This window comes from Sinohyriopsis cumingii, chromosome 13, assembly GCF_028554795.1.
Source record: "Sinohyriopsis cumingii isolate HCF-2022 chromosome 13, ASM2855479v2, whole genome shotgun sequence".
NCBI classification, from domain to species: Eukaryota; Metazoa; Mollusca; class Bivalvia; order Unionida; family Unionidae; genus Sinohyriopsis; species Sinohyriopsis cumingii.
Window position 1 is genome coordinate 19,518,360 of NC_142973.1, and position 26,493 is coordinate 19,544,852.

The window sequence follows — 26,493 nt, forward strand, 5'->3', positions numbered from 1 at the left end:
TGAACCGCAAGTTTCTTCAAACAAGTAGCTAAAATAATGGTTCGGGTCGGCCAGAACCCAAAGAGGGCGAACGACTAAAATAGTGGACTCACAAAAAAGCCATTAAGTGCTGTTTTTAATGGCACACGTTCTTTTGAGAAATCTATATTTTTAAGATATTTAAAAATGCCTGTGGGTGGGGATATTAACAACACGAGTTTTGGCGAAAATAAATTTTGAATCGTGGGGTTTGAAGTGTAGTGTGTTAGCCCATCATGCCGTTCATAAGGCTGTTTTCCTTTGAGTATGTATGTATGTATGTATGTATGTGTGTGTGTGTGTGTGTATGTATGTGGTTGTGTGTGTGTGTGTGTGTGTGCGTGCACTGAATAAGCTCAAGTGATGAATGGAGTTACAATTTATCACTGATAAACATATGCATATGTTTTGCTGTTACGATTTATATGCCTACCATATTTAGCCTTGTAAAGGTAAATTGTGTACCGGTTATTTTATTATGGACGCTTTTGTGCCGAACAGTTGCAAAGTTAATTATTGTGGGTGCCGTTTTGGGGCAGCGGTGGCAAATAAAGATGATGTCACAAGCAATGGCAGCGCACGACCGGCTGCTGTAAATTAAACCGTACACCGTACACAAGGTTGGTGATGACAAGCGAGAGTCTGTCAGTTTTCTTTACGAGACGAAAAAATAGGTGTTGAAAACTCCGCATTGTTTAATCCAGTGTAAAGATGTAGTCTATAAAGATCTATGAACGTCTAACGAGTAAGTTTTCAGCAAATATCTCATAATTTCTATCAAGCGTGCTGAAACCATAGGAGGGCAAACAATTATTTGGTAAATGAAGAAAGCCAATGCGTTCCATTTTGTGGGTTGCGTCATACATTCAGCAAGTAATCTGCGTTTTCTGGTGAGACAAATGTTGCGGGAAGCTTTAAAGTGCACGCAGCCGCTCTTTCTGAGAGCATATGTTCCGATTCCTTCTCTGGTAACAACAAGGTGTATACTAAATTGTTGGGAGGGGGTGCCGCGGGGAGGGGGTGCCGCGGGGTAGTAAACTGAGGTTGGCACTTAGTATAATGGTAAACTACGGATAGATCTCATGCACTGCTCTATCAACAGTGGAGCATTCGAGCAAGAAGGCTGTCTTTCCGATGTTCCATTGTTACTGTTCTTTCCACGATTTTTGTTTCGACGGAGGCCGCACATGTCACAACTATAATGTATTCTCAGCTATGTTTTCATCATCTCTACGCGTATTTCAGTTTTTCTGCAGGAACTGAGCTCGTTACATGCTAATCTGTCGATTACAACCGAATATGTGCCTTGTGCGCTCTAGCCTGTATTTCATTATTATGACCGTCTATTTATTGACTTCATCGAGGATAAGCTTGAAATCTTCCTCAGAGATTGCGTTTTCATCAAGAGGCTTGAATATATGGACAAAGATTATGTTGCGTTTTTTTATAGCCAAGACGCATATTTCATCATGATTTGGGGTTGTCTTGGATAGTCGACAGCTATTTAGATTTTGGCAAAGGAAACTAGTACACTGCCCAAAACGGTAATTCAAGGACAACCGTGTTACGGGCGGCAGCGATTGTTGACAGTATCTCAGTCCCCGCCGGACTGTTGCCCACCAAGTCACTGCTGTAAGTGTAGAGTCAAAGCCGTGAAACACATATAGTGTACGTAAGGATGTTTCATGTTCAAATGAAAAACTTGTGGATCTTAGAGATTTCGGGTATGGTGACATTTTAATTCCTCTACGAGCAGATTGATATGAAATTTCATTGCACAGAAGGGTGGGAGAAATAGCTCCTCTGTGAAAGTGCACCTCTAGCCAGTCATTTTGCTGGCGAAACGGAGATTACGTCAGGAAGATATCAGTTTCCTTAATATTACTAGAATTATGTATAACATATCCTTCTTTACGCCCATGTTCATCATTGACTAAAGATACCATTACATCGGACATCGCTTTCAGCGATTGTTATGTTTTGCTCCCAAGTACGGTGGTCCGGTAAAATACTGGATTTGTTTAAAATTGTAACTTTTATTTTGATTTGTGTAAGACGAGTGAAAGACGTGCATACATACCCTGGGGGAAATGTTATTGTTATGATGTCACTTTAATCTAATACCACTCTGGCATTGTATAAACAATAGCGCCTGAGATGATCCAGTGGTTGTGCTTTTTCTCTGTGTTTCTTTTTGACACCGATTTGCAATTACTCCTAGCTGCATGTGGATTGGCTAAATTACAATTACTCCTAGCTGCTTGAGGATTGGCTTAATGTGATGTGGGTGGTTCCTGTTCTAAAATTCTGTCTGCTTTGCCTTTTCGTTCCATCCAGACGTGAACTAGTATATGTCAACCCCGTGTTGGTGCTGATACACTTGCACCTGCTTATCTGTGTTCCTTGTCAATATCAATTCATTTGCTAGGTGTGCCAAAACTTAATTTCGTTCACTTCCACGCGCTTGGCAGAAGTCGCAATGATTCGTATTCATTCTCTATGTCAGAAATACTAAATAATATGGACCAGAAACAAAACATTTGCAGCTGCAAGAAAATTGTAAACTGAAAGGGGTTTTTAAGTGAATATGAGCACGTGTTTCCAGATGTTCAAACACGAACAAATAATATATACCTGATGTTGGAGTTGTACATTTCACGCCTGTGAAATAGCAACCTTACAGGTTGAATCCTCTCAAACAGGAATGTTTGAAAAAAGAAATTCGTTATTTGCTGGAGAATGGCTCTGGCTTAGATTTTTATATAATGTTGTTTACTTAAGGAATTATTTATTTTGCCTCAACATCTTTAAGTAAAATCAGTCTTATTGTTTGTTTAGTTTTTCATTTGGGTCAAATTATTTATTCGGATTATTATTCACTGGAAATACAAAGTGAAAACCAAGGATATTCTTGGGCTGGAATCTTAATTTGGCATTATACTGAATTCATACTAGGACATTTATGGACTTGAAAGACTATTAGTAACTCATTTCGCTCTGTGTAATTGGTATATTGGCAGATTCAAAACTACAGACACAGCAACACGTTCAATATTGGAACTTATTTGGAAGATCACTGGAATTCAATTGCAATTTTTTTCATTAAGACTTGTAATAAAACTTTTTAAGACCATTTGAGATTTGATTCACAGTATTGTAATTTCTTTTTACATATTCACTCTGTATTTTAATGAAATAAATTATTTGTTGAATTTTACAATACTTGTTGGCTTTTGCTCCTTTGTGTTACTTAATTTTGGACCATAGAGTCTAGCACATACTTGCACCATCAACAATAATAACTTGTGTAAGGCCACTGTTTTCTCCTTCAAGAATATTCTCGGTTGGGGTAATCTGATCAATCAGAACACAAAGCTACGAGATGTTGATAAACACTGAGGGATTGCATGCTTAATAAGTGATCCGTGAACCGATAACCTCGTCATAGTGTTAACCAAAGAGAGAAGACAGATATACAGACAAATAATCGGTGGATCCATCCAGGTGCAGCGTTCTCTTCCAAAACCAAACAGGGTAGAACGCGCTTCGAACTAGTATTGGCATGGTTGCATACGAGCGCTTGATTGCAGCTGACATGAAGCTTACAGTTGACACCTATGGCGGTTGAAGGAAGGAGTTTCTTATAACAAATGACATAAACTATATTGATTCGATATAGATTCGCGTATAACTGGCCACCTCACAAATACAAAGCACACAATTTGGGCAACATCCAAATGGCAACGAAACATGAAGAGGTCGGGTCTGAACTGCTCGCTGATTTATGCGCTTCTGAACCGCTAGTTAAGTCACTTATCTGTTATCGCAGACAAGCTCGAACATAGAACGCCAACAAGCCCGACGGCTATCGTGACCAGAAGCTCTGCGATGTGTCTGGCCAGCTAAGAGATGTCTTTGTCAGTGGACTTTAGCAAGAACGACATGACTGACCCAGGGGATCCGGTTATGGTCGCTGCTACTTCCTCTGCCTATGATTTAGCATTCATGCTAATTTTTGTGTCCATTATTTGGCAATTGAGGGATGCAGATGGGGGGAGGGGAATAGGCGTCGGAGTAAGATGAGCAGACATGCACATGACTGTAAGTAAAATCGTGCTTACTATGAACCCCAGCGTAGTGAGAATCGATGCCATTGTAATGATTTGTTTGCAGAATAGCGTTCTCAGCCTCTGCGCTTGGGTTTTATCCTCATGGGTTGTTCTGTTGATGGTCTACCTTAACTAACTATACTGGATGCGAAGTGGTTCTCGATTGATGCTGTCAGCATTTAGCTGTGGCCCATTCTCATTTTCAAAGTTTTCAATGCGATTTTGTATCTTCTGGCTGATCCTTTTGTGCCTCGTTGACAGACTCGTATAGTTCTCCACCAAAATCAGCTTTATTATTTTTACGGTTATATGATTATCCAGCTCTACAAGCTTCAAGTGGTTATTTATATGATCCCCACGCATCGTTAGAAACTATTCCTTGAGACCATGGATGTTTAATATTTAAAGGTAGCTAGGCTCCTGTGCTGTTGCTTCCATGACTGATGTGTCAGCAGACACCGCTTAAGCAAGTATCTTACAATCTGTCAACACGTCCACAGTGGTTTCATTTGGGAGCTCTTCTCCAGCTTGGGAAAGAAATCTTTGTGCTCCGGGTGGCATCTCTCTTCTTTAATGCCCAGTGATCAGCTGAAATCATTCCAATGCAGTCCGTGTAGGCCAAATTGAGATGAGATATATTTTGACTGGGTGTTTTCCACTTTAGCAAAACCCTGTTTTACTACACTTTGCAAAGACGACGACTCATTTAGCGACACGCTAAGAAAAAAACGAGATTAGTGTGGTCTTAAGTCGACCTACGTCTTTCTTTAAAAAATGAAAGATTTTTTAAACTCCACCTCCGCACATATCCGCCAGTGTCTTACTAGTTTGACTGCTTGGCCTGTACACAGCAGTTGTAAGCCATATTTTGACTATAGACAACCGCACGCACCTTGCGAGAGACTTTAAAGACGATCCACTCATCCATGTCTCTGTATTCGCATCAGCAGCAATTATTACTTTTGGTGGCCCAGTACAAGCGATAATTGTTGCTGACATCAAGGGCGTCCTAAGAACGTTTTCCAGTGAGTGGTGCAAACATGTAGTGGCCAGCATCAAGTTTTAGGGATGTAAGCCAAGACATGTTTAGAGGTGACAACGGGGGGGGGGGGCCACCTTGCCCCTATGTGCGAGCGCCCATGCCAAGAATGATAACTTACCGGTATGTTGAAATAAAGCAGAAACAAAACATAGTAAATGATCAGTGCGGCTTCGGAATCTAAGCAGGAACCCGCACATGTGTAAACAGAACTGATGTTAGAATCAGATTCGGAACTTGCACACGTGCAGCAGAAAACGACGAAAACGGCAGCTCGACGGTAAAATAGCGTGATGCTTTCATATGTTCCTTGGAACGGTCTAGTAAACCCCACAACAGCGGACCATAAAGGGCAACAAGCGTCGCAAGCGCTATCAGGCACTGTTAGACATACATTCGACCCTTTTATATGGAATATTAGACTTGCAGATGAGCAAATATCATATTAATGTACATCGCCTTACGCCAGAGACTTTGAAACCTCCTTTACCAAGGAAAAGAACTCAACGGCCTTGACGTTGGTATACGATGATTAGCAAACTCTTGTTAAGAATGGAACTGGATGAACACGCAGCAAAGGCTGTCACCGTTACAGTTTATGGACAATGTCAAACGTCTCTTGGCCAAGCATAAAGTACAGGTGAAGTGTTGCGAGGATACCGTGCACATTTGGCAAGACATTTATAGAGACGTTAAACCGTACTTTAACCTAGTATCTCTTTGGGCTCCTTGTGTAAACGTTGTTTGCACTGAGTGGGTTCGAGAACTGTTGTCATTGTAGTGGCCCTAAATAGTGAGGTAACGACGCTCACAGGAAGGTGCCCTAATGATGACATTCGTGCTACATCCGAGCGGGCTACGCCTGCTTCAGACGTCTCAGCTATAATGCGGCCAAAGTAAGGCGGAGCAACGGCTGCTTTCAGGTACCATGGTGCAGAACCTATATGCACCAATAGAGCTGGAAGAAGGAAAACGTCGTGCCATCGACCTTGTGAGGTGTAAAGGGTTACAAGCTACAGTGTACGGTTGATAAGACCAGCTTGCCCATACTATAATATATACTTACCACCAAGCCTAAGGGATCGCTTGTGTGTGAAGAAGTGCGGGAGAAAGCGGAACAGTTCCCCTTTTGTGGTTGCACCCTGAACAAGTCAACCTTACCCTTCGACTGTCATTATGCATTGTACAGGCCATCTACGCTAATCTGCCACGTGTCGTTTGAATCGTAAGCCCAGAGCATTTTGATACTGTAGGAGGTACAGGGGTTGTTTGTTATAACTTCCGGGAAAACACATCATCGACCTTGAAACATTCTACGTGGGCTATAATGTAACAACTGATCCTTTCCCTCCTCTCTCTCTCTCTCTCTCTCTCTCTCTCTCTCTATCTACCTATATATATATATATATATATATATATATATATATATATATATATATATATATAAAGGGCCCCGAGTGCCTGAGTGCATCACTGCCATCTCACTTCTGTCTGCGTAGGTTCGAGTTTCGGGCTCTGCCAATGTGACTATGTGAGAAAGGTTGCCGGTAACTTCTCGTTATACCCGCCGCACGGAGATAATATACATATCTAGGCATTCTGAAAGATTTCAACTAATTTGAACTCGAGGTCTGCTGCCTTTTGCCGTCAAAATTAAAATTTCATTACACAAGTTAGATTTACATTTTAAATAGGTATGCAGACAGAGAGACCCGATGCCAGTAAATTCTTCCCCAATAAACCAAGTAGTGTCAAATGTGACAGCAAATTTAAAAAATGTTGGAGTTCCATGTGAACATATGCTCAGACATGTACGTTGTGCTCTATTGGAATAAGTTGTATCCCATTCAAAACCGTGAGTTTACTTATTAGCTTTATTTACAGTGTTTCCTCTCACAATTCTGTCCCACATTAAATCGCCAGTCAATAAACGTGTAATAGACGCTTTCCTCGATAAACTAAGACAAGGTAGGACACATTACAAGGAGATATAACTACCCCACGACAACCCTTCGCTGTGCCTAAAGCATGATTATAGTCAATTGTATTCGAGCTTTTGAGCTGTATTTCTAAAGCACCTGTTTACTATTGTGTTTGCCATTAGTTTGCGACTTGGCGGTCAATGATACCGGTTCAACACGCTATTACTCACTCAAGGTAAGGTATTTTACCTGCATTTTATGTATAATTGTCCGAGAGGAATGTATGTCCGAGTCATATATTATGTATTGGTTGCCTTAGATTGTGAGATAATGTAAAGATCTACATATTCGAGGAAAATGGAGTACATGAGATGTTCATAAATTGTTCCGGGTACGTGACTAGTTGGTGATTACCTGTACATAAATTGCTTTGTGAATAACAATCCAGATTACTTTCAGAAAGGTGGGGTGGCATGAGCTGAGCGTAACGAAGGTACTGTTTGTTTCTTCCGTAACTAATACAACCTACGAGTATAACTGTTTGTTTTTGTTTGTTTTGTTTGGGTTTTTTATATTTAGCGTCAACCTTTATATTATAAATGTGATCAAAACAAATGAAGCAGATTTGTAAGGAGTCTGCCAGCAGTAACGTATATAAATTTGTGTGGGAATACACATTGAGAGAGGGGTTGGGGGTTAACAACTATAGTGAGTATTGGTGAGATTTTAAATAAAGGAGTTTTGATCGCCGGGGATGGGGTTGGGGGTTGTAAAAATGCATGCAATAGCAGCTGGGCGTAAATAGGAGTTACTTGCGATATTTTCAATCGCAGATGGGGTTTTCCCAAAACACGTGTCATTAAAACAGACAATCAGAGTTGTTCTCTTTGCGTAATTGGGCTGTGGTTGATTCCCAGATTTTTATTATATACAAGACTGGATACACCACAAGTGCAATATAGCTTTTATTTTCAACCCAAAAATAAATCAAATTTATTAAGAAATAGACATCGAACATTTAGAAACTTGAGACGGAATGTAATCTTGACTAATTAATCATACTAATTAAAGGCCTATACTATCTGTAATTAATTACTTGAGCAAGCGAAATTTTCCTTCCGGCAATTAAAATTAGTTGTTTCTTGTTCTGCTGGTTATAACTTTTATCACATTAATACCTAATCATACCAAGGAAGTTGTAACTAAGTGCCTATCAGACCTGCGACCCTGGATTACGAGGCCGACGCTCTACCAACAGAGCTACCACGGTTCCCTTTGATATGTCCATTAAAAGGGGGTAAAAGTGCCGTTAAAAACAAGACATTTTGTGTGCGAGATTACTACTACGAGTAAATATATCAGCAAGTTCTTATCATATTAATCACAAGTCTGATGATAACGTTCCTAAGTTTTAAATTTGTAATATCATTTTATTTAAAAAGAAATACAAAAATCAAAGCGTGCACGTGTTGTTCCAAACACTTTATGTGAAACTTATTTGTTGAAACTAAGTGTTATGATTTTCAAAAAAGCAATAACAGACACAGTACTACTTGTCATCGTCTGTGGGGTACATTCGAAACATTTTGTCATATTAATAGCTTATTTTTCCAACTGTATAAAGCCTTCCTTGTTGTGGGTTGGGGGGGGGGGGAAGACTCAAAGCGATTTTAAGGCTTTGTTGTTTTGAGACAAAATAACCGTATGTACTCGCTTATAGGATGAATCAAACTATAAATTATACAGCCCCAGATCTGCTGTCACATAATACACCGGTATATCTGGCTCTGTGAAGTTTGTTAGGAGTAATCAATAGAACAAATATCGTAGATCCTGATCTGAAGGTGCATTATCCTACGACAGATATTGATCTTTGCTGATTGCAGTTTAACTCAGCTATTAATTGAGTATATACTGTGGGAGTTTATTCGTTGGAGTTCATGCGTTACCTCTACCGCAGCGACCTGTCCTTGTTAAATTTGGCATCTTTTCTTGCAGCTATTATATAATAGGAGTGTGAGACCAAAAATTAAAAAAAAACAATACAAGGAGTCATAGAAGGAGTCCCGGTGTTCATACACGTTGTCTTTTGAGTTAATACATCCCGGTCAGTCTTATTGTTTTTTCTTTCTTTGTGTGGTCTTTTTTATAGTTAGTATAGCTTATTAAGTGAAAATGTTAAACATTAGAGATTGTCTACTGAAAGGTTTTGAGCACTGTTTTTCTAAATCGTTATTTGACAATTAAGGAAAGAGAAAATAACCGTAGGCTACGATTAAAACCAGCAGGGTCTGTCAATACTAATGTAAAACCTAAGATCGGGAACTAATCTTGTATGCATCTGTAAATAGAATTTTTATTGAACACATGATTCGGTCAATACTGCATTTTCAGACCTTTGCAAACTAGTCACGTACTTGCATTTCTCTACAATTGTAACTTCACAAAGACGTGTTTGAAGTATGGACATAACGGGTATATTTGTTCTTTTTATATATTAAGAGCGCTATGGAAATATCAGACAGTCGATACATAAGCCAATGTTGTTGTTGCTGTTGAATGGAAACCAATCAAATTTGTCCGGATTGTCTCAATAAATTAGACCCACATGATGTTTAGAAATTAAGGCGTTATTTACTCACCTAGTTCACGTCATCGCGTCACCGCAACAGGTGGAAATACTATCGGAGCAATAGAAAATGGGGCAAAATCTCCAACATCTTTCATAAAATTGTCAAAAAATGGTTTTAGCTCTATTGGTCGTAGACCGTCCGTCCGTCAGCATAAGTTTTTTTTTCAATCTCTACTCCTACTACTGGGACGATAGCCAAGAAAATGTACACACACACACACACACACACACACACACACACACACACACACACACAGACACGTCGCACGGTTTTGTTGGTCTTCAATGAAAATAGTGCTGCTCAGAGACCAGCATCTTGTTATCGCTACTCCTGTTGAATGCATCGTGATATCATCATGGGGCTATCTCGTATAAAAGATTCGTGTCATGTCTATTCGGTCCTAAACGCAAATGTTTCCAGTATGAAGACCAGAATGCCTTCAATGGAAACCATCTTGAAGATTTTGTTGTCGCTACTCGTCTTGAACGGAAATTAATATCGGCATGGGGTTTTCAACTGAAGATTTGTTATCTTGTCCAGTTAGCTACAAGTAAAAACGATGCAATCTGGACATAAAAAAAAAACATAGCGTTCATGTTGAAAATCTTGTTGTCAATGTTATCCAGAATGGATGATCATACCAACATGGAGTTTTCCGCAGAAGGCTTTTCATCACGTCTGGTTGGTCGTAAATGAAACTGGTGCGAATCTGACGTCCATCACAGCTGCCATCTTAAAAATATGGTTATTGCTGTTCCTCCTGAAAGGAAAGGCATATCTGAACAGGATTTTCGCTGGAAGATTTCTTACTTTGTCTAGGTGGTCTTCAACAAAATCTGCGCCGATCTTACATCCAATATGGCCACCATGGCGACCGTTTAAAAAATTTTTTCGTAACATCTCCTAGATACAAAGACATGTCAATATTGACGTGTCGCCAGAATGCATATTGATATCTAGTTGGTATTAGACGAAAGTATTATTAATCTGGTATCCAGGTAACCACCGTCACATCACTCGTAAAAAAAAAAAAAAAAAACTTGTTATTGCTATTCCTTCTAAATGGAAGGTTGCATCGATATGGTGATTTCTCCAGATGACTCCTTGTGATATTTAGATGATTCTGAATAAAACTAGTGCTATTTGGACCTTAAATATGGCTGTCACAGTGAACATGTTGAAAATCTTGTCACTAATTCTTTTAAAGTCACACTTACATAGCATTTTCACCAACATTTTCAAGTGGTATATAGTGGGTCTTACAAGAAAATGGTATTGATTTTGCATCAAATATGACTGCCACGATGTATAACTTGAAAACCTTAACGCTTATAATATCAGATGGTTTGAATACTCAGCCGTTAAAAAAAGAAATGGTCTTATCTTGAACTCGTGGACATTTTTTTTTCGAACAGTATCGCTTCACTCTCTTTGAGGAACATTTATTTAGCTTTATTTCAGTCCTTAGAATAAGTTTGTTATCGATAATCTTCTCACACATAACACACGCACGCAGGCACGCACATGCATACATCCATCCCAAGGTTTAGTTGGTCCTCAGTTAAAATGATGCTGCTTGGTCATCCAAAATAGCCGATACGGCGGCCGTTTTAGAAATCTTATTATCGCTTCTCCTCCTAATGTAACGTAACGTAAAGTAACGTAAACTAGCAAAGTAGAGCACAAAAACATTTCATATATCATATCATATCATATCATATCATATCATATCATATCATATATCATATAATATCATATCATATCATATCATATCATATCATATCTCAGATCATATATCATATATCATATTATATAGGGGGCCCCGAGTGGCCGAGTGGTCTAAAGCGCTGTCCGTTACGGATCACTGCCATCTCACCTCTGTCTGCGAGGGTTCAAGTCTAGGATTCGGCCAATGTGGGTATGTGAGAAAGCTTGCCAGTAGCTTCTCGTGGGTCGGTGGTTCTTCCCGGGGTTTTCTCGGGTTCTTCCTCCACCATTAATACTGGCCGCCATGCATAGCCTATCGTGTGCTGAAAAATGGCGTTAAACCCCACAACAACAACAACAATCATATTATATCTCGTATCACATTGCATCACATCGCATCGCATCACATCACATCACATCACACCATAAGCACACACATCACATCGCATCACATCAATTCACAATACATCAATTCACACCACAAACATACATCACATCGCATCGCATCAGATCACATCATAATGATCCATCATTTCATCGTAGATTTGTTATTGTCGAGTCCACGTTAGTGGGAAGGGAGACATAGATGTCACTATTATGGCGGCATGAACAGTTTTTTTCAAATGATTTTTAAAACAAGTTATTTGCTCATATTTACTAAACCCCTTGATTCTCATCTTACTTGTCGTTAATCATTAGGAAGCCAATACAATTCTTTTTACGACATATTCGCAGTGTCCTTTGCAAGGTCCAAGTCATACCATTGAGGTTTATGGTTATTATTTTTTTCATCTGTTTATATTGATATATTTGCTTTCATGTCAAGATCACAGTTTTAGAATTTTGCGTAGATTTTGTACAAGTTGTCATAGTTTGTTTATATTGTTATGTATATTTGATTTAATTTATATTTGATTTAATTTAATTGTTTGTTTGTTAGTTTAATTTTTTTAATTCCATTATTTGCTATTGTAATGTAACTTAATTACTGGAATAGAGTTCAGTTATGACTGAATCTTTTATATTTTTGACGTAAACAAACTTTATAGAGATATTGTTTCTAACGCTGACCTAGTTACTGACCTTGATTCAGAAATCGGTGAGGGTTGTAGTAAGCGACGTTTTTTTTTTAAAACAAAATTTCTCAGATTCAGATTCATAAAGTGAAATTGACGCCATACTTGGAGTACGTGACAAATAAAATGTCGGAATTGTTACAAACTCTGGTTTTTCCAGCGGATTGACCCACATCCGGTCATCTGTTTTGCGTTGTAGCTAGATTCATTATTGATGTTTTGAGAAATAATAGTTATTCTTGCCATAAGTTTGGAGAAAAAAAAGTGTTTTATGTTGTGAATAGTTTGGAGTTAATTATTTTGTTTTCTTCAATTTATTTTGGATTTCAAGTTTTTTTCCCCTGGAAATACTAGTGCTCAAAGTTAATTCTTGGACAAAGACATTTATCGAAATTTACACAATTCAAAAACTGGAATATTATTTTATGTGATTCAACAAAGAACTGTTGATACATGAGTACGATGCTGACCACAGCATACGTCATCGCGTTAACTGGGGAGAGAGCTGATATTTTTCCAATAATTTTTTGTAGCTTATAAAAGACATTTGTTTCAGCAGATAAAACGAAGTATGGGCTGGTGGAGTTGAAAGTAAATGTTATTTGTAAGCTTCCCATACTCTCTTCATAAAATAGTCTGTGCCTTTATGTACACGACCTCTGCCACGGTTAGTCTACCAAGCCGTCATACCCTCCATATTTCGTGTGCAGTTATGCAATAAACGAGATATTAATTTCACATAGTATGCTCTTCTCGATTAGCCACAGATATAAAACAAATTTCACAACAACAACAACAAAAAAAAAAAAAAAAAAAAAGAAGGAAAACAAAACAAATGGGTGCCAGGAAAGAGATACATAAAGAAAATATATGTGACCCGGTTCCAAAAAAAAAAAACAAAAAAAAGAAACAGTTATGCAATATTCTTAAATTTAGTGACGAAGAAAAGTATGTTTCTACATCACTATTTTTATCTTCTAGGTTTACGATATTACCGGATATTCCACTCGACTATATCGTCTATAAACACACCCTGCACATGTAGTCCACTGGGTCCAGCCAGGTAATGCTTTAGTTGATATAACTGCTTTCAAGTAACATGATACCAGTGAACATTATTATTCAGGGTTGGTTAATTTGTCATGATATTATTATACTGTCAACTCATGGTTATTTTTACTGCACAGTTAAAAGAACAAGTTGTCATATTTTTTGTATTTTATTATGAAATTTTACATAGAAGAGTCTTTCAGTAGTTTTTAATCTGTCTCCTGATTTAATCCTGTATTTAAGCGTCTTGCAAATGATAGGTTCCAGTCGTAAAGCATGACCCAGTTTTTATTTTTGTAAAGAAATTCATGCTAACATTGTACAACAGAATTTTTCTTTTATAATGCACACCTGTATTGTTACTTTTGAAACGACCCGACGACTTCTTTTTCAAAACCCGTTAAACTAATTTGGGTCAAACTTGGCATTAATATGCCCTATGATTTGCACTGAAAAAATGTCATTGTCGGCCTGGCTTCCCTAGAAACGGCGTGGATTCCATATTAGGAATATGGAAAACATCTTTACTTTCTCTTCTAGTACTGCTGATTCGATAAAGTAGACATGTTTTTCAGGGCCTAGTCTATAGGAATTGTCTCCTGTGTGGCGCTCCAACGCTGTGGCTTCCATGATGAATACAAACAATATTTTTGACTTCTTGTGAATGGCTGATTCAGTTTTGATTAAATTTGTTGGATTGTCTCATAGGTTATGCTTTATGCAATGTAGAACTGGGCATTGGGCATGGGAGCCCGCACATAGGGACAAAGGGTGGGGTAACACTCCCCTCATCCCCAGTTTCACTTCTAAACCTGTTTTGATCTACATCCTTAACACTTAATAGCTGAACACTACATGTTTGCCCACCACCTACCCCCGGCCAAATTTCTGTGGGCGCCCTTGTAACTGGGGTGATTCCCCTATCAATGGCGTGACTCTTTGCAACCATCTGTGAAACCTATTATTAACTTATACAGAACAGCTAGATGATTTAGGATTAAATGAGCGTCGGGGTTATTACTCGGGTATTGCCTTTAGTCTCATGAAATCCGTACGCTACATTTTATGGCAGTGGTAACCATTCATAAAATTAACAAAATGTTTTATTAATAAATAAGACACACAAACATACACACACATATTCCATCTTTTCTCATTATTATTGTATCTCAGCAATAATATTTATAGTATAAACAAATATTCAATGATAGAATTTCTTTGTAATAAGGCAGACATGTTTTAATAAGCCTCGACATTTTTTCCTACCGGCCCCCCCCCCCCAATAATGCATTGTTTTGAATTATATGCTAAGATGTTTTCTTGAATAAATATTCTTAAAATTAAATGGAAGTGGGGAAGAGATGCATAGCAGTACAGACGCTAGTGGGACGACGGTTTGCGTCAAGCACGTGTTATGACCGTGAGGATGAAATGATCTTACAAGAAGAAGACTTCTGTTTTTATTCTCGACATATGATGTGCTAAAAAAGCTGTAGAGACAGTTGTACGAAACAAAAGATTATAATTTCTTTAATAATGGAATTATATATATATATATATATATATATATATATATATATATATATATATATATATATATATATATATATATATATATATATATATATATATCTGAATTAAATGACATAAACTTGAGCAGTGTGTCCAAAATTATATACATGCTGTAATAATGAGAATTGAGGTGGGCAGCGCTGGCGTCGGTTTTGCTCGTCTGTTGATCGCTAAAGCTTGCCAGTAGCTTCCTATAGGTCGGTAATTCTTACCGTGATTTTCCCCGTTATTCATCCACCAGTTATCCTGGCTGGCACGTATAACCTATCCTTCGCTGAGAAATGGCGTTAAACCCCACCAAAAACAAAACAAACAAAAAAACGTACATACACAGTTGTTCCCCATAGTCTAAGAAAGACTTATATTCGTGTTGGGGTTTGTTGTTGTTTTTGTTGTAGGGTTAAACGCCATTTTTCAGCACAAGATAGGCTATATATACTTGGCGGCCAGTATAAATGGCGGAAGAAGAACCCTGGAAAACCCCAGAAAGAAATGCCGACCCACGAGAAGCTACTGGCAAGCTTTCTAACCCATATTAGCTGAATCCGAGACTCGAACTCACGCAGACAGAGGTGAGATGGCAGTGATCCGTAACAGTGAGCGCTTTAGACCACTCGGGGCCCCCATGTTGGGGGTAAATGGCTCCAGGACCGCAGAGAGCGATCACGGACCATGGCGTAAGAAACACCCGGGCCTCTCCTAGTTCTTGTTCAAACAAACAATTTCTGTTATAAAATTAAAAAGTGTTGTTCGGTCCATGCCACCTTACGGTCCCGGTCCCCGGGGATATATCCCCGGCTGCACCACCTCCCCTTGTCGGACCTGAGTGGCTCCAAGGTCGAAGTACATGTTGCTAAATATATACTTCGCCCATGAATTTTATTTCCGGATAAAAGTTTCGTGATTTATTTAAGAAAGACTTTGCATATCTTGGGCATTGTTAAAATAACTTTTAATTTACTTTGTATTGGTGAATGATTGATTGGTGTAATTAGGACGTATACAGCTTGGCCTTAACTCATGCACCTATCAAAAGATTGCTATGTCCACTTGTTCATTTTCACTTCATGGATTTCAAATAAAATTTGAAAACGAGGGAAAAACCTGATTTCTTTTTTTACTTTGTGCATGTTTGATAATTCGTTATTGCACTTTCAGAAGCTGCCATTGTTGACTCTTTGTACTCTTGGAAATAGATCAGTATGATTTTTCGAGCAGGTGGGAACAAACATTATGATGCCTGTCTGCTTTAGAAGTTTTGATAGTGCATGGTTTCCATAATTACCAAATGCAAAGAAAGCTTCAGCCACATTACATGAAAGTAGCACAGAAGTATAACAATATTCTTTTCATTTCGCTTGTTACCAGTGCAATCAATATCACCTTATACCGGTTATTCTCAGAAGTACATATAAACTGTATAGGGGTACATACGTTGGAGATTCCTTAAGAGCTGTACCTGAATTGCAGATTCCTCATAGAGCGGTACCTAACTTAGAGATTCCTGACAGAATTGTACCTAAATTAGAGATTCCTTACAGAGCTGTACTTAAGTTACACATTCCTCACAAAGCTGTTCCTATGTTACAGAATCGTCACAGAGATGTACCTAAGTTACAGATTCCTCACAAAGCGGTACCTAACTTAATAGATTCCTCACAGAGCGGGACCTAAATTAGAGATTCATGACAGCTAATTACCTCTTTTGAATAGTATAATTTCTCTGCCACACCGCTGAAAATATACACTTTGATAAAAGCATGACACACAATTTAGACTGCAGTTGTTGCAATCTTTATTCAGCAATGACTTGAGAGCAGACCGTGAAGATTTTGCCAAAATACGTCAGAAAAAATTATTTTTTTTACTTTCCGTGGCTTACAGTGGTACAACATAGCTTGCAATATATGTAACATACCTATGATGTCACACTGATGCTCTTGTGAGCCACCTAAACAGCCTAGTTCTTATTGTTTGTTCTTGTCTAATTGGATTTGAATTTATGATATGTAATCTAAGGTATCATTTAGTCGGTGTGTGTGTGTGTGTGTGTGTGTGTGTGTGTGTGTGTGTGTGTGATTAGGATTTTTAACGTAGCTTTAACAATTTTTCAGTCATAATGCTACGATGTCAACAGTGTGGCAGTTTACAGTGATGTCTAGCACTGGAGTATCATTCCGCAGACATGTAGCATGATGTCCCACCCAGTCACATTATCCTGACACCAGGCCGACCAGTCCTAACACTAACCTCTTAATGCTGAGCGCCAAGCGAGGCAGATGTTAGTACTATCTTTATAAGTCTTTGCTATGATTAGGCCGGGGTCGAACCCACGACCTCCCGCTTCCGAGGCGGACGCTCTAACCACTAGGCCACCACAGCAGTCACGTGTACTAAAACCCGGAGACGATTTACTAACGGTTATATGACCATAGGGGGCAAAAGAGCACATGACAACAATATTCTGAAAGAGGATTAGCTGTGAAGTGTGTGCTTAAGTTATAAACAAAAGATATCAACGGAAGAAGACACGCTCTACTATCCACACAGAAGGGATGGAAAACAAACTCCAAATATAATATTCACACAAACGTACGCGAACACATACAAGCACACTATCTACTATCCACACAGAAGGAAGGGGAAAAAACCACACACTCTACTATCCACATAAAGAAACGCTAACTCTCTCTCTCTCTCTCTCTCTCTCTCTCTCTCTCTCTCACACACACACACACACACACACACACACACACACACAATTACATCAGCAAAGGAGTCAGTATTTATAATTACACTACTTCACATAGACACCAATTGGCAATTTGAATTGTCTATTTTCTAGAGATCTGGGTAGTCCTGGGAAGGGCTGTCTTTTTTTTTGGGGGGGGGGACTTCAGACGCACCAGCTTGATGGCGACATCTCCCAGGGCGAGCACCACAGACACAACGCCGACTCCAATCATTGTCCCAGTTGATTGTTGCGGTTGGAAGCGCAGATGTGGCTTGAGTGGCTTCACTATTCCACTCCTCCGTTTGAGGGATAGTGAAGACTTTTTCTTCTCACCTTCGTCTAGGTTTTGCCATCTCGACTGACTTCGATCTTGGACGTGTTGTAGCGCTGAAACTTAAAAGGATTTTCTTCGAAGGCTCCATTGAAGGCTGTATTTTTGACAATACCAATATCAAACGTTTGGGTAACTGTTCTTGGAACAGATGATCTCCGATCATCGATTAATGTCCAGCGGGAATGGTTAAAGTTTTCATTTCCATTCTTCTTATCGGATACATGGAGGTTGTTCTGCTGAAAGTGTGTCTGATGTCGTTTGCCACTTTAGGTAACACATCCACACGTCGTACGTAGCGTCTGGCTTCTTGAATGACTATTTTTTAATAGTCAGACTCGGTTATCAAATGGAACGCGGCACTGCTACGATTCAGTCTCAGGCGGATATCTACTCCGTTCAGCAAATATTTCTCTTGCAACCACATGTCTAAATGCAAACGATCCATCACTTCTAAATTTTTGTTGAGTCTCTTTCATTTTGTTTCGTCGATCGTTGAATCCCACTTTGTGGTTTGGTTCTTTATCTGTAATCAAATCGGTATCGTTGAATTTGCCTGCTGTGTCAGGTTTCCATACCACGCAAGCATCCACATGAGTGTTCTTGGCTTCTTTTCCGTACGTCAAGAGATTTTCCAGGTACGCTCGGTAAGGGTAAGTGTCCATACTGCTACTGACCAGTTTGTTATTCAAGTACAAAATGCACTGAGCTAAACAAGGAATGCATGAAATTGTTGACGGGGTCTACTTTATCTTCGTCTATTTATATCGGAACTGTCTGTCGATGTGTCAATCACTTTCACTTTGAAGTAACTCCTATTCAGATCGATGTAATCTTTGGGCTGTCCTTTGATATCAAACTCGATGGGAGCTGATCCTGCGTCCTTGACAGATGCGACGGGATGAAATGCGACCCATTGGGATTCTTGCATCGTCATCATCGTGGGGGGCATGGCAAACAGATCCGAATCCGACTTTGAACAGGCACAAGACTCTTGGTGCATCATTTCTTCTCTCTGTGTGTTTTTCAATGATCAAAAACGTCTAAATCTTCAGCAGTTCTTCTTTTCTTTGTCTTTATTGCTCTAAGGGTATGAAGTCCCATGGAATGGTATCTTCGTCGTCTCTTTCTGCCTTTTCCTTACTGTGGCGTCAGGGAAGAGTTGTTTTTGTACATATTGCAGAGAAGAACTGGGTGAAGGAGCGGTCACTGCGTTGACAACGGTAGCTGAGGCTGTGCGGAATGGTATGATGGTCACTTCTTTTTATAGTCGATGACTTGCGAAGCGTCGATCCAAGAATCAAAACTGGGAGGATATCGTTTCCAACGTACTTTGACTTCTTTGACACGACCTATTTCCACTTTACGGGTTCTTCGTTCGAGAATGCTCTCGATGTCGTACACTTCGTCATAAGTTTTGGTTACGCGTTGTAACTCGGACAAATAAAACGTTCCTTTTAACACTTCCCCGTTCATGTCTTCCAATATATAGGCTGCAGGATGACGGCCACGCACTCGTTCAGTGACATGAAACAATCGGTGGTCTAGTTGGATAAGTAACATTTGTCGAAAGTGCGTTTGCTTTTGCTAATACGCACCCTATCTCCTGCTGCCAACACTCTACATATCTTGACGGCAGCCACCGTCAGGGACGTACCAAACAGGCGCTCAAAAACAGTCACTTTGAAGTCGGCAGTCACTTCTTGTGGGGCACATCCGATGTTCCGATGGTAATATCGGTTGTACGCTTAGACCAGGTGTGGTAGGATGTCGATATACTCGAGAGTGTGTTGATGCGTAAAATATTTCTACACGCGTTCTTTCAAGGTACGTTGAAAACGTTCCACGATGCTGGCTTTGGTTTCGGGATTCTCGGTGGGGGACAATTGAATGTAACATTTCATTATTTCCTTTTGGAAAGCTTGGTTCAGAAATCGGTGTCTCTGTTGGTTTGCCATCGAAGATAGTGATGACCACTTGTTTTCAACACCAGTTGGAGGGCTCGCATTAACTCATTGTTCTATTTGGAAATCAATGGCACGATCCAATTAAATTTAGAAAAGACGTCGATGACACAAAACAAATATTTGTAGCCATGACTGTAGGTGGCCAAATTAGAGACATCGGCTAAATCGGCCTGCCATTGATGACTCGAGTGTGACTTTTGGAACATTTTCTTCGAACGGATTTTTGTAAGGTGTCCATGGCTTGTTCTTGTAATCATCGTTGCACTTGAAGTAAACGGTGAAGTTTTGGCAGCACGATACAATATCTAAACTCCTCCTTAATTGCAGGATTGGATGAATCGTAGTAAATGCTAGCTAACACCATATCCATTTGTTTGTTAATAGGTCACCCACTCTTCACTAATGCTACTCTTTTTTTCGTGTGGCATTTTCTTGGCTTGTAATGCTTTGCGTGTCCGGCAAGCAGAAGGATGTCTGAACAGGGGTAATCTGTTGTTGCTTCACTTCTGTCTTCACCTTCCTTTTCTCTTCTGTTGTAGAAGGGGTGGACATCGTCATTTTAATCCATCCAATTCTAGATGTAGGTGGTGTTGTTAACTTGCGTACTATTTCTGGTGCAATTTGAAACCGTTCTTCTTCTCCTTTTTTTGTCTTCGTCACTGAATTTAGTGGCGGAGGTGGGCAATTCATCAGGGTCTTAAAATCTTTTAGAGTCAGCTGAGCTGTTTCGTCTACAGCTTTCTGATGAAAGTTTCAGTCGTTGCAACAGTTTACCGTACCTTTGCAGTTTTTCTGTTTAGGACAAATCGTCGCGATCCATCAACGATTGCAATTCGTATTTGTAACTGGGACATCTCGTTCAAATGAGAATAGGGAGGTAAATGCGGGGGTCTGTTGTTCTTTTCAACGATGGAATTCCGTCTATCGTTTGTAAGGCACTAAGGTCATTTTTGTCCTTCTATCAGTTTCCAATGGTAACGTCTGAGATCTTTTAACTCCAGAGGTCCCTTTTATCTTCTTGTCCATTTCATATTTGAGCTATGGCGGGTAAAGCACTTCCCATGAGTCCCAACGTTGGTCCTACTATTGCTTTGGCAAGAAGTCCTAACAGAGTTAAAAATCATCCGTGTTGCACCAAGAGCTCTCCTTTTTAAATAATGGTATTTTCTTTTGGACAATTTGGCGAAGAACGTTGGATGCTTGGCTTAGTATTTTTTCTCATGTTTAGACAAAGATATCGTGCCCTTCAAGACATTCAAACAACATTCGCACACGGTATATATGCCATCTTTGGAGGCGGTTTGAATGATTTGTTTTCGCATGGGTGGAGAGGCTTTGGACAGGACTGACAACACGTCCCATTATTTGGCTAAACGAGGAGGAAGTCTTTTCCTTTTCTTTCCTTTAGGGATAGAAGATGAATGTCTTGGGGGGTGGGTGATGTCTTTATTTGTTGGTTGATTTCTTGGTTCTGGGATACACACCAAACGTACACTGACGTCGATGACTTGGCGCACTCCCTTTTATATTTTTTATTTGCTTATCGCTTCGTCAAAAAGGTGACGATGTGTTTTCCAAAATCCCCAAAGAATCTTCCCCTTTGGTTGCTATAATTTTCTTTTGACGATTGTGTCTTTTGTTTTGGGGGTTTCGAGGATTGGCTAACCTTTTCTTTTTTCTCAGATGAAGACGCTGTCCTTTTCTTTACTTTTCCTTGTTGGACAAGAGAATTTCGATGGTGACGATGTGCACCTCTTTGAGGGGACATGTTTGGGCGTTCAGGAGCACACATAAAAGTGCATTGAGTCCCATGGTTTGACACGTGTCCTTTTATCTTTTTTAATAAAATAAATTCTTCAAGGTTTTCTATAAATTGATTAACCATATGTTCTATGCCAAAATATCCTTCCCTTCGTTGGCTTCTCCTTTTCTTTGGACTATAGGGTCTTTTCTGGGAGTGACGTCGATGTTTGGCTAAGCATTTTTTCAGGTGTCATTGTCTTTTTCCTTTTTATTCTTTTCGGACAGGAGAATGACGATGGTGACGGTGTTAGCTTCTTTGAGTGTGCATCTTTGGGCCTTCAGGATCTCAAAAACACTGATACCCATCCTTTACCGTAGTTATTTTATGCCGGAATGCATGGTCACTGATTGTCTTTACGTCGTATCAACTTGATGACAGACATCACACGTCGTGGAGTAGTCCCGCAACGGACTAAATCGGGTTGCTTGGACAAAGCCAGTAAACTCTGTAACATGCCGGATATCTCTATGATTTTGATTTTGTGAGCAGGTACTTTGTGATCAGCTGCCACTGCAGCTAAAGAGGAGGACGGTGTCACCGCTGGAGGAAACGTTCTTGGAGAAGCGGGTTTCCGTTGTTTCATCAAATTAGGAAGAACGGGTTTCAAATTGAGTTCGGCAGGCATCACCAACAGCGGAGAAGTGGAAGAACCTGAGGATACCGGAGACGCGGTCACCGTCGCTGCAGGTCGTGGTTTGCTAATATAAGGTTGGTCCTAGCCGAAGTGTCTGTCTTGCAGGGAGAAACTGTCTTCTTTGGGCTTTTCTTTTTCCGGTGACTTTTCGTTTTCTTTCTGCTTTTCTTTTTTCTGGACTGTAACCTGGTCTTGATACCGTTCCTCTTTTTCTTCTTTTGGGTTCATTTGGCTTTTTGGGGAGTGGCATTTTTCTTGGGGAGGACTTTGGGGTCATTAGGATCCCACTATATTAGGGAGCGAATAATGACACCTCCTAAGAACCGCCACCTCCAGGTTTCAAAATGGGTTGGTTTTCGGTTTGAGTGTCGATGCGGAGATCGGCCAGTTGCGTAAAGGCTACTTTGTTTCTGACAAAAAAAGCGTTTGATGAGGAATGTGAATGATGCCTTGCAGTAATTGACGTGCTGTCACCGCAAACCTTCGTAATTCTTCTTTGAAACTGGCTTCTAAGACACAAGCACATATCTGTTGATGTTTTTCGCGACTGATACCGTTCAAGGCACGAATCAATTTGATGGGAAGATGAGACTGAAGGGACGTCAAGTTGACGCTGTATGAGACAGACCCAAAGTGACCGAGGTTTTATAGAGTTTTTGTTTCTTAAGTCAACAACGGAGACGTGTGCACGACAGGCCCTCTGTATTGGCATCAGTGGTGAAACAGATGGGTACGAGACTGCAAATAATCGGGGATGGTTGGTTTTAAATCTACGAGTAAATATGCATGTGGGTTTAGAGTAGCATCGTCGTACGCATGAGAAAGCCAAGGCGCTCCTAACTGTTTGGGTAAGACTTGTACTTGCGATTTATCTCTAGGGCTTTTAAACAAGACCACGTAATGAGCATTGAGACTGATGGTGCGATGGGCTTTACTTTGTTGAAACAAATTTTGGATAATGTAAATGACACTGGCATTACGATAATGTCCTCTGTTCGTAAACTATAATTTAATTTCTTCTTCGTCTTCTACTAACATGTCGTCGAAAATGACCAGATGGGATTTACTGGGAATCAGACACGATCAACTCGTCTTCACAATGAATGGCTTCCACAAACACGATGAAATCGCCTTGACTTTTTCGCAAGAGACTGTACGCTGATTGCCACTCTTTTTAACACCACACGATCCGTTGACGTGAACTATCGAAAATGATATTTATGTTCGATCAAACGTTTGACAGCTTCGGTTTTGCCTGAACCACTATTTCAGGCAATTAACATGTTAAAGGGAAGGCGAAGATATAAGGCCTCCCTAATGGCACGATCTAAGTGTTCATCAATGACTTTGAAAGTGGATGAAGAGGGAGCAGAGAAGCAGAGGTATCCATAGTGCATGGAATGTCACGTTTGACACGAAGACAAACAAGACAAGATTTTGTATACTTTTTCAGGATTACTTTCTTTTTTACGTTTATTGATTTTTAAAATGGAAGAAGACGAAAGACAAAAATACATAAAAGCCATAGGGTTAAGTACGACGATGAAATACAAATCAAAACGATCAAAGTGAAATATAAACAACTCACTGTACAACATGTTTTTTGTAACAAGGTTCTTACAGTCTTTACATTGGATACAGTCACACAGGTGTCCTCCCAGAATGGTCTTCGGGAATGTCCCTGACAGTCCTGTACAGAAGGGAGTGGTTTTCCTCGGTGGCGGTTTCTTATTATGGCACTGTCACTAACACAGGTTTAAAAGTTACTTTTTAAAGGTTACGTTTTTCACTGGACGTATGAATTGAGGATCACAACTCTTGGGAATAATTGGCTACTTCTTTGGTCATAGCCTCGAAACCCCAACTTTTCCAGTCACGCACATCTGTTCAGTGAGGGTTTAAGTCACAAGCTACACACATATCGTCGTACACATCTTCAGTACCTAAAAGTTGACGAATCTTTTTTCCAGTAGAGGTTAAGAAGTATCCAGATGAAAACACAAGGCTTTGAAGAAAATGAGTCTCTCGTGGACATTTAAAGGGACCACTTTCATGTCTTATTTGGTGGTAAGTACTGTTTGGAAAGAGCCAACAAAGGAATCGGCTAGTAAAATAAATCCCAGAAAGCAAATCAATAAGACACACAACACACGTCTACCCCAATTCATGGGACACATTTATTATAATAAGTGTTGGTAACCCTCCACCCTTTGAATGCTCTCATTGATTTTCTTCCACGGAATATGTTATATCACGAGTCATAAAGATCTTCGCATGGTAGCAAGTGTTACACCCTCTTTGGTGTAAGGTAATTAGTGTGCCTTTTTAACCGCATCAGTTTTATTTTAAATCCGTACCAAAATTGTTTAGTCACTAACTCAAACACCACAAGTCGTACAAAAGTTTCCGCTTGAACCAAGATTTATTGGTGTAAAAGAATTTGGTAATCCTCTAACTCGTCCGTTGAAATTCGGTCTACTAGGATCACCTTTTAACAAAAATGAGTTGCATCCAAAACTTTATGAACCTCACGCGATTCATCAATGCCTGACCAATGGAACGCTTTGCAGTGAATCAGTCCTCTTATGCCCTTCAGGTAACAGTGGCTCCAAAATCGGTGACGTAACGGATGCATTTGTTCTTTGCGTCGAACTTTTATTTCGACCAACTCTCGGTAAAGGCGTCCTCTTAACTCCGCAGCAAACCACGAATATTCTCTTACAATATTCAGGGAAACGCATAGGGAACAAATACTCGTCTTTAACGGGCTCATTTCGATGAGGGTACGATGAAATCCTCAGGAGTTTGGATGACACCCGTAGGATGGTAGACACATGGTTTTACGTGGAGGATGACATCACCATGAAAACCAGTAAAATGATAATGTGTTCTGTAACGAGTGGCATCGCTTTAGCATCCGTCAGGTTTGACACGTGCATCAACACTTTCCATGATACGTTTAGTGGTAGTAGTCATAACAAAGTTCCCATGATGTCCTGCTGAAGTAGTCATAACAAAGTTCCCATGATGTCCTGTTGAAGTAGTCATAACAAAGTTCCCATGATGTCCTGTTGACGTAGTCACCGCAAAGTTCCCATGATGTGGTACTGAATTGCTGGGGTTACAGGGTACGACATCGCTCACATCGAAAGGCACATCATTGCTCTCCACTTGAGAACCACCGAAATTTAATGATGTCAGTTTAAAAGTATTCATCTTTCTCGCTTGGTCTTGGTAGTTACAATGAACTATCGGTCTTGGACGTTGTCTCTTTTTATATGCTGAAAAAATATACGTGTCAATACGGCAAAGTGAAGTGGTTGGAAGCCGTACTCGCTTCTGGTACACAATTTGATAGACCTTTTCCAAAGGTCGACTGTCGATTTGATGTGTGGGTAAACGTAAGTTCTTGTACGTATCGTAGGTTGTCACTTTAAAGTTTCCATCCTGTCCAGACTGCAAAATTTATGTCAGTATACCAACGTTCACCACTCGACTCGTGCGATGATCGAGAGTCAATCCTTTCACTTTACACTCCGTGTGCACTTCTCCTTATGGGTCCCGGTATTCGTAGACTAATATTTAGGACGGCCACTAGCAAAACTTAAAATCTTGTCGTCAGGGTGCTCGTCCGTTCAGGTACCTAAACCGTCTCCTTCGACTTCAGGGCGACGTTCACAAAGACGATCGATGTAGATACAACTGTCGTTGTTGTTGTTGAGTTTAATTATAGTAGCGTTCGCACAATTGTGCATGTGCCACGTTTTTCTGACTGCACCGCAGCCTGCTAGTTGTTCCTGGGGAAGGGGATGGTGCCACCTCCCCCAGGCTTTTATGGATTCAAGGAACCCTGATAGTTTGGCCTCAATCTGTGGGTCCATAAAGGTCCCTACAGTT

The 26,493-nt window shown here is 39.9% G+C and overlaps 1 protein-coding gene across 3 annotated transcripts in view; it reads left to right on the top strand.

Moving 5' to 3' along the window:
• Positions 1–7,197: 7,197 nt before the first annotated feature.
• LOC149785011 (core alpha-(1,3)-fucosyltransferase-like) overlaps positions 7,198–26,493 on the top strand; it is a 110,008-nt gene continuing 90,712 nt past the window's right edge. Inside the window, exons 1-2 of one of the 3 annotated variants that reach the window (XM_089978705.1) lie at positions 7,198–7,323; positions 13,486–13,567. The gene's annotated coding sequence lies outside the window, so the exon portion shown is untranslated. Of the gene's footprint in view, positions 7,324–7,472; positions 7,582–13,485; positions 13,568–26,493 lie in introns of those variants that run through there. The other 2 variants (XM_089978706.1, XM_089978709.1) reach the window with 2 other exon arrangements.